Genomic DNA, 17,074 nt, shown 5'->3' on the forward strand with positions numbered 1-17,074 from the left:
GAATATTATAACTCTGCCCAAGCAGAGAATGAGAAGAATGAGACAGTATAATTCCAGAAAATTTTCTTTAAGACAATGAATAAAATGAAGTTTTGTTATTTTCAGTGTATTTATTTGTCCTATATTTGGAACTGCCAAATGCTTGAATTAATGGTAATGCAATTTTTTAAAGATAACCATAATCAAGGAAAAAACATTATTGATTTGTGATTCTCTTTTCAAAATCCCTAGGTATTTTCACCCATTTGCTAAAGTAGAATATCATATATAGAATTCTATTGGATGTTCATATGTTTTCCAGGCTATGATTTGTTATTCAGAGCCTAGACTCTTCCATACTTCAGATATTTATTTATACACTAAAAAGTTTAAAATATAATATGTAGAATGCTAATTATTTTAATAAATCACCATATATTAGATAACTGATTTACTATCAGACAATATATAGAAATACCTCAAATAAATAAAAAATTTTGAAGAATGTCTTACCTTTTCTTGTTTGAGATAGAGTATCACTATGTTGCCCAGGCTGGTCTTGAACCTATGATCCTCCTGTCTTAGCTTCCCAAGTGGCTAAAATTATATGCTTGTACCACTAGTCCTGGCTATTAATGCATTCATCTCTGGAAACTAAAAGTTAATTGATGTCTAGTTTTCTTTCTACTAGCCAATAGGAAGCATTAGGAATAAACTTAAAGTAGTAAACTGAGCTCCGTGTTCAGTTATCCTAACTACGATATTTTAAAGACATTTTTTCTTAATAGATATACAGTTATAGTATCTATCAGAGTTAGTTGAATAGAGTTAATATTTGGTCAGGCAATTTAATTCAAAACTAAGACTTGCTTATATTCAAATTACTAATTAGATGGTTATTTTATATGCTATCCACTTAAAAGCTTATATTTAAAGAGAGTATGGCAACTGTCAAGTTCCCATGAATTGTTCACTTACTAAACTTGTCAGGAGAGATGGGAGAATAGGTTTCCTTGGATTATTTTATTCCCCTCTTCTTGCTCAACTCTCTTTGTATTTGTGAAACTTATTCTTGTTTAAAAGACCCTTGAACACACAAGAGAAATTGCTCATTAGCTCTTTTTAATTTCTCAAAAGAAACTGCAAGATTTTTGCTCAAAGCACAAGCTTTTATAGAGTTTGTTTTGCAAATATAGAAGAAAGCAAAACCCTTAAGAAAAATAAGATGAAAACCTTCATTTTTCACAAGCAGTCACCATGAGTGGTTTCATATTTCACATATCAATTCTAAGATGTCCAAAATAATATAAAAAATTAAAAATAAAAATTTACCTTTTTCTTTTGCGACTAATACATTCTCACATTTTGACGGTTATTCAGATTTGCTCATAGGACCCTTAAAAAGAGGAGGAGCTGAACATTGTTTTCCTACTTTGGAAACAACTCAAATTTTTGTTTACTTTTCTTACAGGACTAAGCATGTCCATAATTGGGATACTTCAGAATTAGTTATTAAGCCATATGAAGAAAAAACTAATAATAACCCAGAATAGAGTTTGACTTACTATAAAGTATGCTGCCAACAAATACTTGTTGGATATAAATGACCTGAGTGACCATGTATCTATGGTGTCTGCTAACATTTTCTCAAAAACTACTTTCAAGTCAGATAGAGCTGCCATTATGTGTTCAGTCTGCAAAACCTATTATCTTTAAGGGCTTTGTTTGCAAAATACATTATCAGTAAAAGCAAAATGTGCTGTCACAAAATACTGTGTTTACACAGAGCTTTGTAAACTATTTCACACAATATTGAAAAATAAAACTAATAATGTCTCATCTTCCATGATGTAAGGTGCTAACAAATTTCTAGAGTTCAAAAAAACTCTAGAAACCATAACATATTATGGTTTCCCGGGAGAAACCATAGTATTTAAAAAAATTCATGTATGTATTCTCACTAGAAAATTTTGCATTTGATTGTGTGTTGCAACCATTCCAAGTTTTCTTACAAAATGAATTTTGCATATTTTGCCTAGAAGACTCAAGTATTGGAAATTGTAAGTTCAGAATATATTGTAAGGTCAAACACTCTCAGTTATAGTTCCAAATTTTATTTCATCCTAAGGTTCTAAAACAGGTGGAACTGAAAGCAGAATTTATGGACTAAGTGTAATTAAAATTGAGTTCAGTCTCAATATTATGAAAAAGCCTTATTTTGCTATAGACTTTCTACTATTAAATAAAGGAATTACTGTGAGGGAGCCCTTGCTTAGAACACAGTAGAGACTTCCATAGCTAAGAATCTTTATTTGTCAAATTTGATTCCTGTTCCTCTTATAAGTCATAGTTTACTTCCACCCCAGGAAAAACTTTGAGGAATGAATGAGCCATTATATTTGGACTTTTGTTCAAATGTAATAGAGTTAAAAGACAAGACCAGCATAATCCAGAAAGTTCTATGAATGTTGTAATTTATAAATGACATTTATTTAAAATAACAAATTTTACTTCTCTGGATATATTATACTAAACTTCAGAATCAGAAGAAATAAAATTTTCTAATAGAGGCTAGTGGGTATTAACTAGCAAAATTCCCTGTATATTGGAATGAATTTCTATATTATACCCAGAAGATCAGAATATGTTTATTTATATTTTCCCCTTTCAAAATGCTTCCACTTTTATTTTTTCCACTTTTATTTTTCCACTTTTATTTTTTCACTTTTATTTTTCCCACTACTAGATATTACAATGGAGAAAATAATAAACTCAGAAATATTGGTTTTGTTTATGAGTGACCAAGTAGAATATCAGAAAGAACACATGACCAGGATAAGTAGGTCTAAGTCTGATCCAAGCTCTGTCTCATTCATGGCATAATCTGGAACATTTCATGATACCTTTTGAGTCTCAGTTTACTTTAGACAAAGGGAAGAATCAAGAAAAGTATCCTTCATTACCCTTTCTTGCTTTAAAATTGGATAAGACACTTCATTACTATTATTTTTGTTTCTGAGAGTTATTGATGAATTTTGCATAAAATTAAAACAGACTTACTTTATGGTTTAAAAAGTTATCATGTTGGGTATTGTTGAAGAAGAAATGAAAGATAGAACTAACTTTCTTGGTTCTGTTCATGACCTAAAGCTTGAAGTACCTCTGAGATCACCGGAGCAGTTGTGCAAGTGAATACAACTTTCCTATTTTTCCCGTGCAAAATTGAGTAAGTGAGAGGGCTAGGCTAGCCCATTCTACCTGCCCATATTTGCTGGCTCTTCTGAATCCTTTCCTCTTAGTATTTCACAGTTACTTTCTTATTCTGTTACATGATACTTGATTTTCCCCTGCTTCATTCTGTCCTCTTGGTTAAGACTTGATTTCTAGGTGCTTTCCTCTAAATTTATAGAATGTTAGAAGTTTGTCTATGTTCCTACCTATGTTTTGAGTGGCAGAGAGTGGATAAAACATAATGAAACCCCTGGAGACTGGGTTTGAATAACTCTGAACTTTTTCTGTGGAGAGGTCATTCAGTTTAAAAGGAGATTTTTGTATGTGTTAGCAACCTAGTTGGAATGATCGAAATGACATTTATGTTTGACTGATTTTTAGAGTCTGGCCTTAGGGACTGCTTTGGAAAAGAGCATAGTTTGTATAATTAAAATTTCTCTGTTAGGATTTCCCATGTCAGAATGAGTAAGTTGACATTCGGTGGTAGTTGTTGAGCTTAAGAGAAACAAAACGTTTGAGTCCTTACAGGATACATGTGACTGTGAGCATCGGGCTGCCAAAAACATTATAAACAGCATCAGACACAGACTTTGACTTGTGCAGAAAAAACTGCCAGACAGAAAGAGAATTATTTAAAGTATCAGAGTTTCTGCATTGGTTCTTCTTTGCCTTAAGGGAAAGAAGCGGATGTAAAGACATCTGGAAAGCTTTCATAAAGCGAGATTTTACTTATCTACCTCTGGGTAGATAGTTTTAATTTTCAAACTCTTTAACTGTAAGGGGAATACATTTGCTCATCACTCTGTGGAGCATTGTAGGAAGGAGGGAGGGCAAGACCTATTACAATAATTGTCCAATGTGACTGCATCTTCCTCATGTTGAAATTAAAGATTCTCTCAACTGGAGAATGCAAGAGTACCTAAGAGACTTATTTATGTAGTACTGGATATTAAACCTAAGCCCTTTTGTCCATTCTGTAGTGTGAATTGGAGAACGTTTTTCTTTTCTTTTCCCATCTGGATCTGTTTGCTGTGATGGATCATTGATATAACTTCAATACAAGGGAAGAATGTGTGTGTGTGTGTGTGTGTGTGTGTGTGTGTGTATACTTTAAATACAACAAGATGAAGTATTGCAGTGGGACTTATAATTAGGTCATTTTTGAGAAACAGTTTCTCTTTTAAACTCTTCACTCCTTTTTTTTGTATCTGAAGATGTTACTTTTTGCTGATTTGGGAGTTTGTGTTTATTTTTGTGTGAATATTCTTTGATGTATGGTACTCATCTTTAGAAGTTTTGCAACTGAATTATAGATTGATATACAGAAATGTGAGTGGTGAGAACTATTGGAATAAACCAGAGATATTCTAAACACTGGCATATGAGATGAAGAGCAGGAAGGGAGGAAAAAACCCATGTCTTTGATGAACAGACATGACTGTTACTAAGCAGTTTCAAATGTAAGGAAGGAAGTTATTTCCATACTTGCATACTAGCTCCCATTGTTCAGGGGAGGAGTTGTTAGAAAAAACTTAGATGCACATGTAAGTAATAAATAAAATGTTAGCAACATAGATGTAAAACTTCTTAGAAAGAACACAGCAAAAAAAAAAAAATTGAAAGTAACTTTAATGCAAGTTGCTTGGAAATTATAATTTGTAATAAAGTGTTCTTTAGAAACCTACGTATTTGAAAACATTTCCCCACCTTACAACCCAATACAACTTTCCGCGTTAACCTAGAATTCCTACTGCTTCTGTAATTACATGCAAAAAAAGGGAATGGAGTTTTGAACTACTGAACCTCAAAGTTTGTGTTTCTAAAATGGTTTGGGTTGTCTGGGTAGACAACCCAATGTCAGGAAATGTGGTACCATGAATGAGATTTGTTCATTTGGCCCCTCTGCTACAGACCTAATTCCCTATTTTCTCTTGAAAACTTTGTCTCTCTCCTTTTGCTTATTAGTTTTCTTTGGTTATCATGCATTTTGTTCATGCAGGGAGAGGAGAAAATTCAAAGCTGTATTTATCTGCCACACACCAGGAGCTTAGAACAAGTTATATCATTCAGAAGTTTATTGATGGGTTGGCCTCAAGAAATCCTGAATTTACAGAGTCCTTTCGGGTGAAGCCTGCTATTCTCAGAATGGTTTGCAAATATTATTTCATTTATGCTGATTTTAATTTTCAGTAGTATGCACTTTATAAAATTAGTTGTGGATCCTTTAGTATTTGTATGAACTGTAGTGCATTGCTCTATATGTTCCTTGTGGAGGAACAATATTCAGATGACATATATGTTGTGATTTGCTGTAATGATGTATTTTTTCTTTAATGTGGGAATAGCAATAACCACTTTTTAAAAAAATATTTATTTTTTTTATTTTTTACAGACTGCATTTTGATTCATTGTACACAAATGGGGTATATCATTTCATTTCTATGGTTGTACACAATGTAGATTCATACCATTCATGTAATCATACACATATATAGGGTAATGATGTCTGTCTTATTCCACCATTTTTCATACCCCCCTCCCTCTCATTTTCTTCTAATCTAAAGTTCCTCCATTCTTCTCTCACTCCCTACCCTCCCACCCCCATTATATATCATCATCCACTTATCAGGGAAAAACATTTGACCTTTGGTTTTTTGAGATTGGCTTATTTCACTTAGTATGATATTCTCCAATTCCATTCATTTATTTGCAAATGCCATAATATTATTCTTCATTATGGCTAAATAATATTCCATTGTGTATATATACCACAGTTACTTTATCCATTCATCTGTTGAAGGGCACCTAGGTTGGTTCCACAATCTAGCTATTGTGAATTGAGCTGCTATAAACATTGGTGTAGCTGTGTTACTGTAGTATGTTAAGCAATAACCACTTTTTAAAGCAGGTGGGAACATACAAGAATGTCTTTAGGTCCAAACTTTGAGTGATTAAATTCTCCTGCTTCCTCACAGGTAACTCATAGACTTAGGTAGTAGGAATGGAAGAAGAAGAAAATACAGAAATAGTTGTCTCTGAGAAGCGAAAAAGAAAATAGTAGCTAATATTTAATGACATTTTCAATTTCTCATTGGGAGGCCAAGAGAAAAATGGAAGCAAGAACATCTGGAAGAAAAGTACAGGAAAGTACACATGAGACCTCTTAGTTGACCACTGTGAATGGCTTTTGTTTCCAAACTTCTTAATTATAACAAAAATTATTCTAAATCATTCAGGTTCTACTCTGATAAGGAGAAAAGGTCATTTACTTCTGGTTTTATATGTCTAAGGCCATTTGTTTATTCTTACCTGTCCTCAAATGTAAAAGCGACTTTGACTTTGATAGGTAATTTTTGTTTTGTTATAAAACAAGCACAGACATATAATGTTCAAAAATCTTGCTCTTCATTTTTAGAAGCATTGTTCATTTATTTCCAATTTTTTATTTAGTCAAAATTTTAATTATATATGTTTTATTTTTTATTAGAAACTTACAAATAACTTCTAGAAAGTCTTCCATAATTATGTGTTAGTTTATTTTGTGGCATGTCTGATTCACTGAAATACATTTTAAAAAAGGAAAAGAATATTTACTTGCAATCAAATATGAAGACCTCCTAAAGACTGCAACCAATTATGAAGATTTTAAAAATATAGTCTTATAAGAACACAGATGTGGTAAAAATAGCAGGGTGACATAGAAAAGCATATACTCTAGATAGGTCTGTTCTTTGTTAAATTTCTTTCTCCTTCATTATACAGTTTGTAGATTATGTTTTATTGAGGTCTTAGAATGTTTCCTTAGAACATCCATGTTTATGAAGCCATATGGCACTACATTTGGAAGAGGAGTAATCTTTTTTTCAAAGCTTAGTCTCTGAACTTTTCTCTCTGCAGTGACTAGTTTGTACCGCTAGGGGTCAGTCTACATGAACAGATGTCCGTATACATACATCACTTAGGTGTCCAGTTTTAGGGCTGTATTATTTTATTTCGTGCAGTGTTTTTTCGCTGGGGGATAGAAGAGTCTCCTTGGACACTTACATGGTAACATCCAGCATCTTGAAGTTTGAATTTTCTAGCCACACTTTTGACAGGGCATTTCTCTAAGGATTTCAGTATATAGCTTAAATGTTTTTCCCTTAGTTGTCTCATTTCTTTCTGTGTGATATCACTTCAGAGACTTTTGTCTAATTTAATATGCAGGAACAAGAGAATGGCTGACAACAACAACAACAGAATCATAGATCAGGCTATTCCCAAAGCCTTTAAGAAAGTGCTGAAGATAACAATTGCTCATGGATTTGGGTATGTCTGACATGGGGAGTTATATGTGAGAGTGATGTTATAAATATGATGCTTTAATGAGGTTGGTCTCTATTATTTTCTTTGTGTTTCCTTTGGCTCCTGGAGACATTGAAGTCTGTCCTCTCCACTGCACTCAGTTCCTGGATAGACACTGCATTTTGTCCATCTTTATTTTTCTAGTACTTAAAACAATGGCATACAGTTAGCACTGATTATGTTTTTTTTTTTTTAATTTAACTTGACTGAACTCAGTAAATGCTAACATGTCAGAATAACTTACTGCTTAGTTACTTTCATTGATGGAAAAGGGTTACGCATCAATGGAAATACTCATGTAACAGTGGGCAAAAATATCATGATCCACTCTACATTTCTTTTTATAATTAAAAAAAAGAGATGTATGTAGTTTATAAGTGACTAGAATAATTTGGAACTCTTGTCAAGCAATTGCTCTAAGTGAAGGAAAATGCTTTCTGATTCTTAGGCAAAATTCAGAGAAAATACTCCCTTATCTTTTCTAGAAAAGGCATTCTCAATTCAGAAACACCTCATAGTTTTCTGAATGAACATGTTTTCTATTTGTTCTGCTTCATGTTAAATTTAATACCACATTGGTCATATTAGAAAATTAGCTTAAAATCAGAGAATTCAGCTTTTGGAATTAGAAAAGAACCTATTGTTCATTTATTTCTCATTATTGTGTTTCCCAGAAATACTTTTTTACTTATAAGCGAAAAGACAGCTTTAGTTATGATATTCGACCATATATGATATATGTACATATTTATATAAATTACTATATGTAGAAATATGCTATCCTAAATTATATATTATGTCATACTGTGATCCAAGGTGAGGTTCACTCTGAGACCACTGGGAGTCATTGTTGTAGCTGTCACAGCTGTGGGGACCCCCACCCTGTCTGCACCAGCTTGCTGGGCTCTTAGGGAAATAACACACTCTTCTCTTTCTCCTGATTACTGGCATTTATCCATTTGCCAACTGGCAGTTATTAAGTGACCACAAAGAGCTGGGTGCTGTGCTAAATTAGGAAACACAGTAAAAACAAATTGCCTATGTAGCTAACCCTGCCCTACCCCCAAATAAAGTTCTTTAAATCTCCTTTATGATATATTTATTCAGAAAAACGTGTCTTTCTTACTAGAGATCCTTAAGAGAGATTGCTTATCACACAGTGGTTGGGATGTAGTATATCCTTAATATGTGTTTGTTGAGTAGCTTTGTGCCCTTGACTTTTGTTCTTATTTCTTTTTCCCTATACTACTACCTAGTTATTGCCGCCTACACTTTATAATTCCCTGTTCGTTTTTCTCTTATACTTATGCAATGGTGAATGACTTTAGGTGAACAGTTTTCCTTCATGTAAATTATTCTTCCTCATTCATTCTGGTGTTAGAGGCCTTATTTATATCACATCAAAAAGTAGTGGCATCAGCAAAGGCAGCATTAACAATCTCACTGGAAGTAGGGACTAAACTTGAACAATTCATGCAAAAAGGTGTAGAATGTTTACAGCAACAGGGAAATTTGCAATTTAATTTAGTATCTTTCACTAATAAATAATTTTAATACAAAGGATTGTATATTTCTTACTGCCTCCCTTTTTCCATTTATAAAATCCATTTAACTTCTATAAATGCTAAGTAGAGACTAGGTATGCACAAGGTGTTGAAGGGAGTGCAAAGATGACTTTTGCAGAATCTATTACCTTAAATGGGTTCGGTATACAGTGTGGAAGTAGGAAATATATTTAAAAACTAAACTCTCAGGCAGCAGATACATGACAAATAAACGGAAGAGACCATTGGAATTTATGTATATATATGAGTGATTCCATTTAGATCAGCTCTGAAGTAATTGCTTTCAGAGAAAATGGATTTTGCCTTTGGCTTTGAAGTATCATGATATTCCATTCACTGGAATGGGGAGCAGAGGGTGTATTGGGGAAAGATGTTCAGGTATCCTTTGGCAGTAATGAGGAAAACTTATGTCTGAAGAGAAGAATGTGAGTAGGCAAAGTAGGAAAAACTATTAAGGAGACAGACTGTTTAAGAACTTTGAATGAATTTCTAATCATGAGTTTAGGGACCATAAGAGATTATCCATAAAATTGGGCCTTGAATGTCACTCCTTGTTTTATATCCTACTCCTTTTGCTAGAACAACTGGATGTTCTTTGTAGGTACTGCATCTGGAGTTACCATGTCTAGTAATTGTTTCATGACACTTGTTAATACTATGTCTAAAATATTGCCAAGGGTCTTAACTTTCTTGCAAAAGGATTGTCATTTTATCCAAAGAACTGTCTTTTTGGAGGGCAATGCCTGGCACACCTAAGGCCTCAAGGTGACCAAGTTATTTGGGCACCTGATTAGTTACGAAGAGAGCAGAAAGTTCCAAGTCTTATTCTGGATTTTCAGTATTTCCCTTTACTTCAATTTTAAAATTTCTCCAGAAAAATTAGGAGGCACAGATGCCGAGTTTGTCTGATAAAACACTAAGGTCCTTAAGCATCAATTGATGACAGGAATAGTTGCTTGTTGGATTAATTAAATCAAATTCATATCCTTAAATATTTTAATCATTATGTAAGAAGAAATGTATGTTTAAGGTAGAAATATAATTCTACTCCTTTTCCATTCATTCTGCTTTTACCTTCCCTCTTCCACAACGTGCTTAAGGACTACTAACTCAGGAGAACAATCCTCCATTCTCATAATTGAGAATCAACCTTTATTCCCATAACTGCATAAAGACTTCTGTTCCTGTTAATGCCAATAGATTTTTAGTCCCATTGAGGGAAATGGTTCTTTTTTTCATGAATTTTGTAGAATAAGAAGACTGGAACCTCCCAGGTAATAAAGACCAGATAAGCTGATCAAATGAAGAATACCATAAGGAAAATGATTTATGGTAATAGGTATTTTTGTTTGTTCAAAAGTTTTCAAAATCAATTTTTCTTTTATGAAAGTAATACTGAATGAATCATAGAAAATATTTGGCTTTGATTTTTATTTTATGGAGTTATCACACATATCCTGAAATTTGCTCATCTCTAAAGGTAATTGTTAAGGGTACACGAGGAGATCAACCATAATTTTTAAAATGTCAACTGAAAGAGGTAATATAGTGTACGAAAATGTTTTACCTCTCATTCTAAGGATTGGTAAGAGACTGTCAATCTACATGTAGCCCAGGCTTGCCATATAAAAAGGGAGAAAATCTTCAATAAGTATATAATATTTAACTCTATAGATAATATACTATATAAACTATATTTAGTAAGGTTGAACTTTCATATATGAGGTTCTATTAAAATCGATCAAATATGCAACTTCTTTCTATTTGAGATGAATAAAAGAGAGAACTGCTGTCTTTAGAATGACAGAAGGAACATGAATATTGGTAAACTCAGCCTGTTGAACGAAGAGCATAGAGTGGGTCTATAGTTCAGTCAAATTAAACAGTTTGGTTAGTGGCAAAGCAGAATTTTTAAAACAAAAACATTCAATTTTTTTTTTTTTTTTTTGTATCAGGGATTGAACTCAGGATACCTAACCACTGAGCAACATCCCCAGCCCTATTGTTTATTTTATTTAGAGACAGGGTCTCACTGAGTTGCTTTGCACCTTGCTTTTGCTGAAGCTGACTTTGAACTTGTGATCCTCCTGCCTCAGCCTCCTGAGCAGCTGGGATTACAGATGTGTGTCACTGTACCTGGCTAAAATATTCAATTTTTTATAGGAATTTTAATTTAAATGTAAATTTTGAATGGTATATAACTAAAACTCAGGTATTATATCCATGTGGTCAAATATAAGTGAACCAAGACATTCAAAAGTGAATTCATACAAAATGAAGTGGAACATAAAAAATCAAATGGGAAAATGTGACAAACTCATGACATTACTGGATTAAATAAAAAAAGGTGGGCAAATACTTAAGGCATTTAAAATGTTTAGTCTCTTAAAATCACTTATTAACATGGATTATGATTTATGTTTGTATTTTAATTTACTTCTTCCCATACACCAATCTTTTGCCAGGATCTAGCCCTGCTTAGCTAGTTTGTCTCACTGTAGGAAAGGAGAAATTGAATGAACAAGACAGTGGCAAAGGCAAATTGAATGAACCATTTGGTCTTGGAGCAAAAGAAAAAATTATTTTGTTCACAAAAGGTCATTTTTTTCCCCAAACATCCCTCAAGCAAATAGAGAATGGTAATTTTCAGGTTATATCCCTTTGAGAGCATAAATAAATAGCTACTTTTAAGATACACTTTTTTTTTCTTTAGGGTAGCAAATATCTAGAATGAGGTAGCGTTAGGAAATGAATCTAGGAAAGAGGAGAGAAAAAAACAATTAAGAAATAGGAAAATTTGGAGGAACCTTAGAAATTACCTAGTGGCTAGTACATCTCCTTCAATTTATAGATGAAGAAATAGTCATAAAAAGAGAGGAAGATATCTTTCTCAACTTTTCTCTTGTATTCTGGAAAACATTTTCAACATGCACAAAATTAGAGTGTGTAATAGAGAACTCTGCTTTTAGCATAGCAGTCACTAACTGTATGTGGCTACAGAGAACTTCAAATGTGACTTATGACAGGTTGAAATGATATTTTACATATATTGAGTTAAATTAAAAAATAAAAATTTTACCTGTTGCACTGTTTTACTATTTTTAAGGGTGGCTACTAAAACATTTAAAATTACATTTCTGGCCCATTTTATGCATTTTTGGATGTGTTAGCATTGAACCCCATAAATGCCAGTACCCATTTCAACTCATTGTCCATCTTGTTTCATTTATATCCCCTGCACTTTTGGACTGCTTTTGTCAAACAGTTAAATCTGTCCCAGATTTGGCATGAACACCTGCTTGTTGGCTATAGCTCTTTCCACTACTTTACTTTTAAATTGAAGTCTTTACTTCATATGCAAGTGTTTCTATCTCCTAATTATTTAACATTACATTTCTGAGTTTTACTGACTTTGACAGGTTAATAATGCATTTATCCATTTCCTTTATGGACTATTATTTTAATTTAATTGATAAAGATTCTTGGAACAAGTCTCCATTTACTTTACTAAGTACAGTGAGTGGACTCACTTGTAAATCATTGCTCATCTGTGCAAAACCTTGATTAAATGAGTTAGTGTCTTCTCAGCTGTATTTCTTATTTATGGTTTTCACACAAAATTTCATGACTCTCTTAAGAATAGATGTTTAAAAAGCATAATTGTCCAAAAATCAATAAACATATCCCTTGAATAGTTGTTATGTAAAAAGCTCACATACACACACACACACACACACACACACACACACACGTACCACATCATTCAGGGAATTATTAGTCTTGGCATGGGAAGAGAGAGGAGGAAGCACAAGTGTGTACACTTGCTGGACCTGAGTCAGGGAGTGACAGAAGCAGGAATGTTTTGAGACCAGGAGGAGCTCAGCTACTGGGGAAAACATTTTCTATCTGCTCTTTCTCTTCAGTGATGCCTTCTTAAATCAAAGAGGAGAACACTTTATTAAAATGATTTATTACAGCAATATACTATTTCAGGGAATATTTACAATATAATTTCTGCACATATTTTTATGTACTTGTTATAAAAAGTTAAATGCAAACATAGTTGTGTCTTTGGGGGAATATAAGACATTAACTGAACCTATTCAACATATATTTTTAACTTAGGTACAAATTTGACTGAGCACCCATATTTCCATCTTGAAAATTGAAAGGGTTTTCTCACAGAAAATCCAACAGCTGAGTTTTTCTTTTTTACCTGGGGTGGAGACTTAGAGAAGGTATCTGTTGTTTTGCTAGTACTCCTAACGAGGGCCATATCCTTGAGTGGCAATTTAGTGGGAAGTGATGACGAATATATGTTGGCTGTCTTCTGCTTGCCCTATAAATCCACATCCTCCTTTCTTTGGTCCTGAGAAACTCACCTTGAGGGACTACAGTCCCCTGGCTCCCTTGTCCTCTGCCCAGTGTTTAGGTGAGAACAATGGGGACTATCAGGGGGAGATGGGATGTGGTATGTGAATTTTGGGGTCTCTTCCCTTATTCTCTTCCTGTAAGGTTGCTGAGGTGGCTGCAAACACTCCTTCCTTTAAAATGCCAGGGCACCGCCTTATCCCTTGTGGGTTTTCCAGCTTTGCCCAGACATTTATGAAATTCTTTTATTAAACTTCTCCTGAGCCATTCTAATTTGAATGTGCCATTTATTTCTTTTGGGTTCCTGAAAGTGTGTGAGGATTTCTATACCTGGTTCTTCATGTTAGAAATCTAGTTTGACCCTGATGTCTCAGCATTCTTTCTTCAAAAACTGAGTTTCTACTTGGAAATGAAATTTGCAAGTTGCTGGAGATTCTGGGACATTGAACAAAGTCTATAGAATAAGGATTTTCTCACATTCCTTTCTACTTACATAATAAAATGTATGCCTCACTGGAGTGAAATATAGAAGTAACATTCCAGAATATGCTTGGAAACTAAACAATTTTTCAAGTTGCACTAGCAATTAAACGAAGGAATGAGGTGGCAGCTGCAGACCTGAAGCTCATACATTTGAACTTGACTTTAAATCCAAGCCACAGGCACATTTTGCCTCATGTCACTAGCAACACACTAAGTCCTAGTGCACTTAAGAGCTTCAGGTTTTTAATAAGCATTTTCTTCAAAGCAGTGGCTTGATTTGTTCTGTGATTTTTGTCAAGTGCATATCATATCAAAGGATAAGTGTTTGACAAAGCCTTTCTTCAGCCACAAAAAGAGAAGTTTTGTTTGAAGAAAGTCAAGCTGGTTGCACTGACCGGCTTCCTCTGAGAAGATGAAAGGAATGACTGGCTTTCCTGTTACTCTTTTGTTGTTGTTTGTATCCCTCAAATATTTTAATCAACATGAAAGGACTTGTTGGATGTGAGAGTAGTGCAATTTGAGAAAGCCATTTACTGGCCGCCAAGTTGACTTACCACTCATAAAGTTGTACTTGTCTGTGGTGTCAAAGACCAGATTTATGGGAGATGATTAAGAAGGGCTGGAATGCCAGGCATGAAGAGATGATCAGGAGATTATATTCAAAATAAATTTCATGACTGCTGGTTCCCGATATGTATCATGGATGTTTAAAGAAATAACGGGATAGATTATGAAGGCTGATTTTGGTCTGATGACTTTGCAGTATTGAGATTTGATAATGATACAAACTATAAATTTTTTCAATATACCTGACCTAATGAATCAAGAATAATTCTAAATTGAGAATTAAAATTTCTTCTTTAATCCATATATGACAACATTGGAAGTTTTCATATGATTTTATTACTGTATATTGTTTTCTTGTTAGTTTTGTTTTCCATATAATAAACCTTCAATATCTGTGTTTTCAAGATGAATGATTGGCTAATTCAAACATATGTATTTCCTTATTTTTAAGCATTAGGTATTCTGACCATTACCTAACAATGCTTGTATCCAGCAAAAGGAAAAGAGAACAAAAGAAAAAGAAAAAATACACTAAATCATTGAGTTTTTATAATTTATAATTTCCAGTAAAGAAATGAGTAGCATCTGATACTCATATTCAAATTAAGCAAGCCTCAATCTCTTCATCATCAGAGACGTGGCGAGAGGAAAGTATGGGGTCCCACTTGTTCTCAGAAGGTTGAGATCTTGCATCTCTTTACCAGAACATAAAGGAAGAAAACAATATCTCTAATATGAAATTTTTAAATTTGAGTTATATTTTCAGGTTATTTTTTAAAATCTTTTTTTCCCCTATACTTTCTTTGCTTCCTCTTTTTATAAATTATACAAGAAGTTTAAATTAACACATTCTTCAGTTTACCAACTTAACACAGATCTGAACAAAGATGATCTCCTATATTATTTATTGACATGTTTCTTTTATTTACATTGGTCACCCTCTTTCACCACAAAAAACAATCATAATATATATGTATATCCTTCTGTTCTTATGCGCCTATGAAATATATATTGCTGTTTTATTTGAATCTATATTTAATTTATGGAAATGGTATTGTGATAGATCTTATTCTTACCATTTTCATTCAGAAATATTTTTTAGATTTTTTTCCTGTGGTTATGAGTAGTGTAATTCTGTGCTTCTCACTAATGCTTAGTACAACATGGTGTATGTTTTAGCTACACAGTTCCTCCCTGGTGTCACTGTAACATCTACAGCTTCCTGTTCCACATGCAAAACTACATGATCTCTCAGGACCTATGTGAGGATCTCTTTGTCATACGCACATGATCAAAGTTACAGGTTATATATATCTTGTGCAAGTTATGGGTTATAAGTTATACTATCTTTAATTTAACTAAGTTTTACCACATTGTTCTCTGAATGACTGCCCCAACCACCTTCCTGCCTGTGGTTCCTGAGAATTCTCACCTCTCCAACCTACCAATATTTGTCTTTATTTATCTTTCTAATTTTGGTCAGTATTTGGGTAAAATATCTCATTGTTTTAATATGTGTCTTTCTAATTACTAATGAGTTTGTTTCTCTTCATGTTAGTCGGCTTCTCAGGCTATCTTCTCTGTAAATTGATGGAGCAAATACTTTGCCTGTTTTTCAAGTGGAATTTGTTTATTTATTTATTTATTTTAAATTTTATCACTAGAATCTCTGTATTAGACCCTTGATATTTGTCACTGAAAACTTTGACCAGTCTCCTATTTTCGTGTGTGTGTGTGTGTGTGTGTGTGTGTGTGTGTGGTTTTGGGATTTGTTTAGGAAGTCATCAATATGCTCCCAAGTTTTTCTTTCATATTATCTTTTAGTGACTTTATAAGTTCATGTTACACATTAATATATTTGGGGTCTGCATTTGTATGTGAAAGGGATGGATATGCAGGTTTACTTGTCTGTGAACAGTGTCAGTTTTTCCAACTCATTCACTTAAAAATTTGCCATTTGACAATTGGTTGTGCTGCCACATTTATCATATATTTCTATTATAATTCTGCATCTGGGCTATTCTATTCCATGGGACCACTGTCCATTCTTCTTCCAATAACATACTACCATGCATTTTTATCTAGGACTATGTAATATGAGCTATTTCCTGTTAGGTCAAATTTTCCTTTTATTCTTGTCTTTTTCAAAATACCTTGCTATATTTAGACTTTTATTTTTCCATAAACATATATAATCTCTCAAAATTTCCTACTGGTTTAGGATGACACTCACTTCATAGATTGAGTTAGGGGAGATCTTTTAGTTGTCTTACCCAAGGATATAGTATATCTTGACATTTACTCAGCTCAACTATACCTTGTCTTTATATTTTTCTCTTTAGAACATTGAGAATTTATGTTTAGAATAATTCTTAGAAACGTATAATGTGAAAGTAGTATGCCATTTTAATTATATTTTAAAATTGTTATTGCTTTGTAAAGAGATGCTATTGAATATTGCAATTAAATTTTTGTCAGGAAACCTTGGTCAATTTATTTATTAGTTCTGGTAGTTGGGTATTGATCTCATTGAT

The sequence above is a fragment of the Sciurus carolinensis genome, chromosome 9 (assembly GCF_902686445.1).
Source record: "Sciurus carolinensis chromosome 9, mSciCar1.2, whole genome shotgun sequence".
Classification (NCBI taxonomy): Eukaryota; Metazoa; Chordata; class Mammalia; order Rodentia; family Sciuridae; genus Sciurus; species Sciurus carolinensis.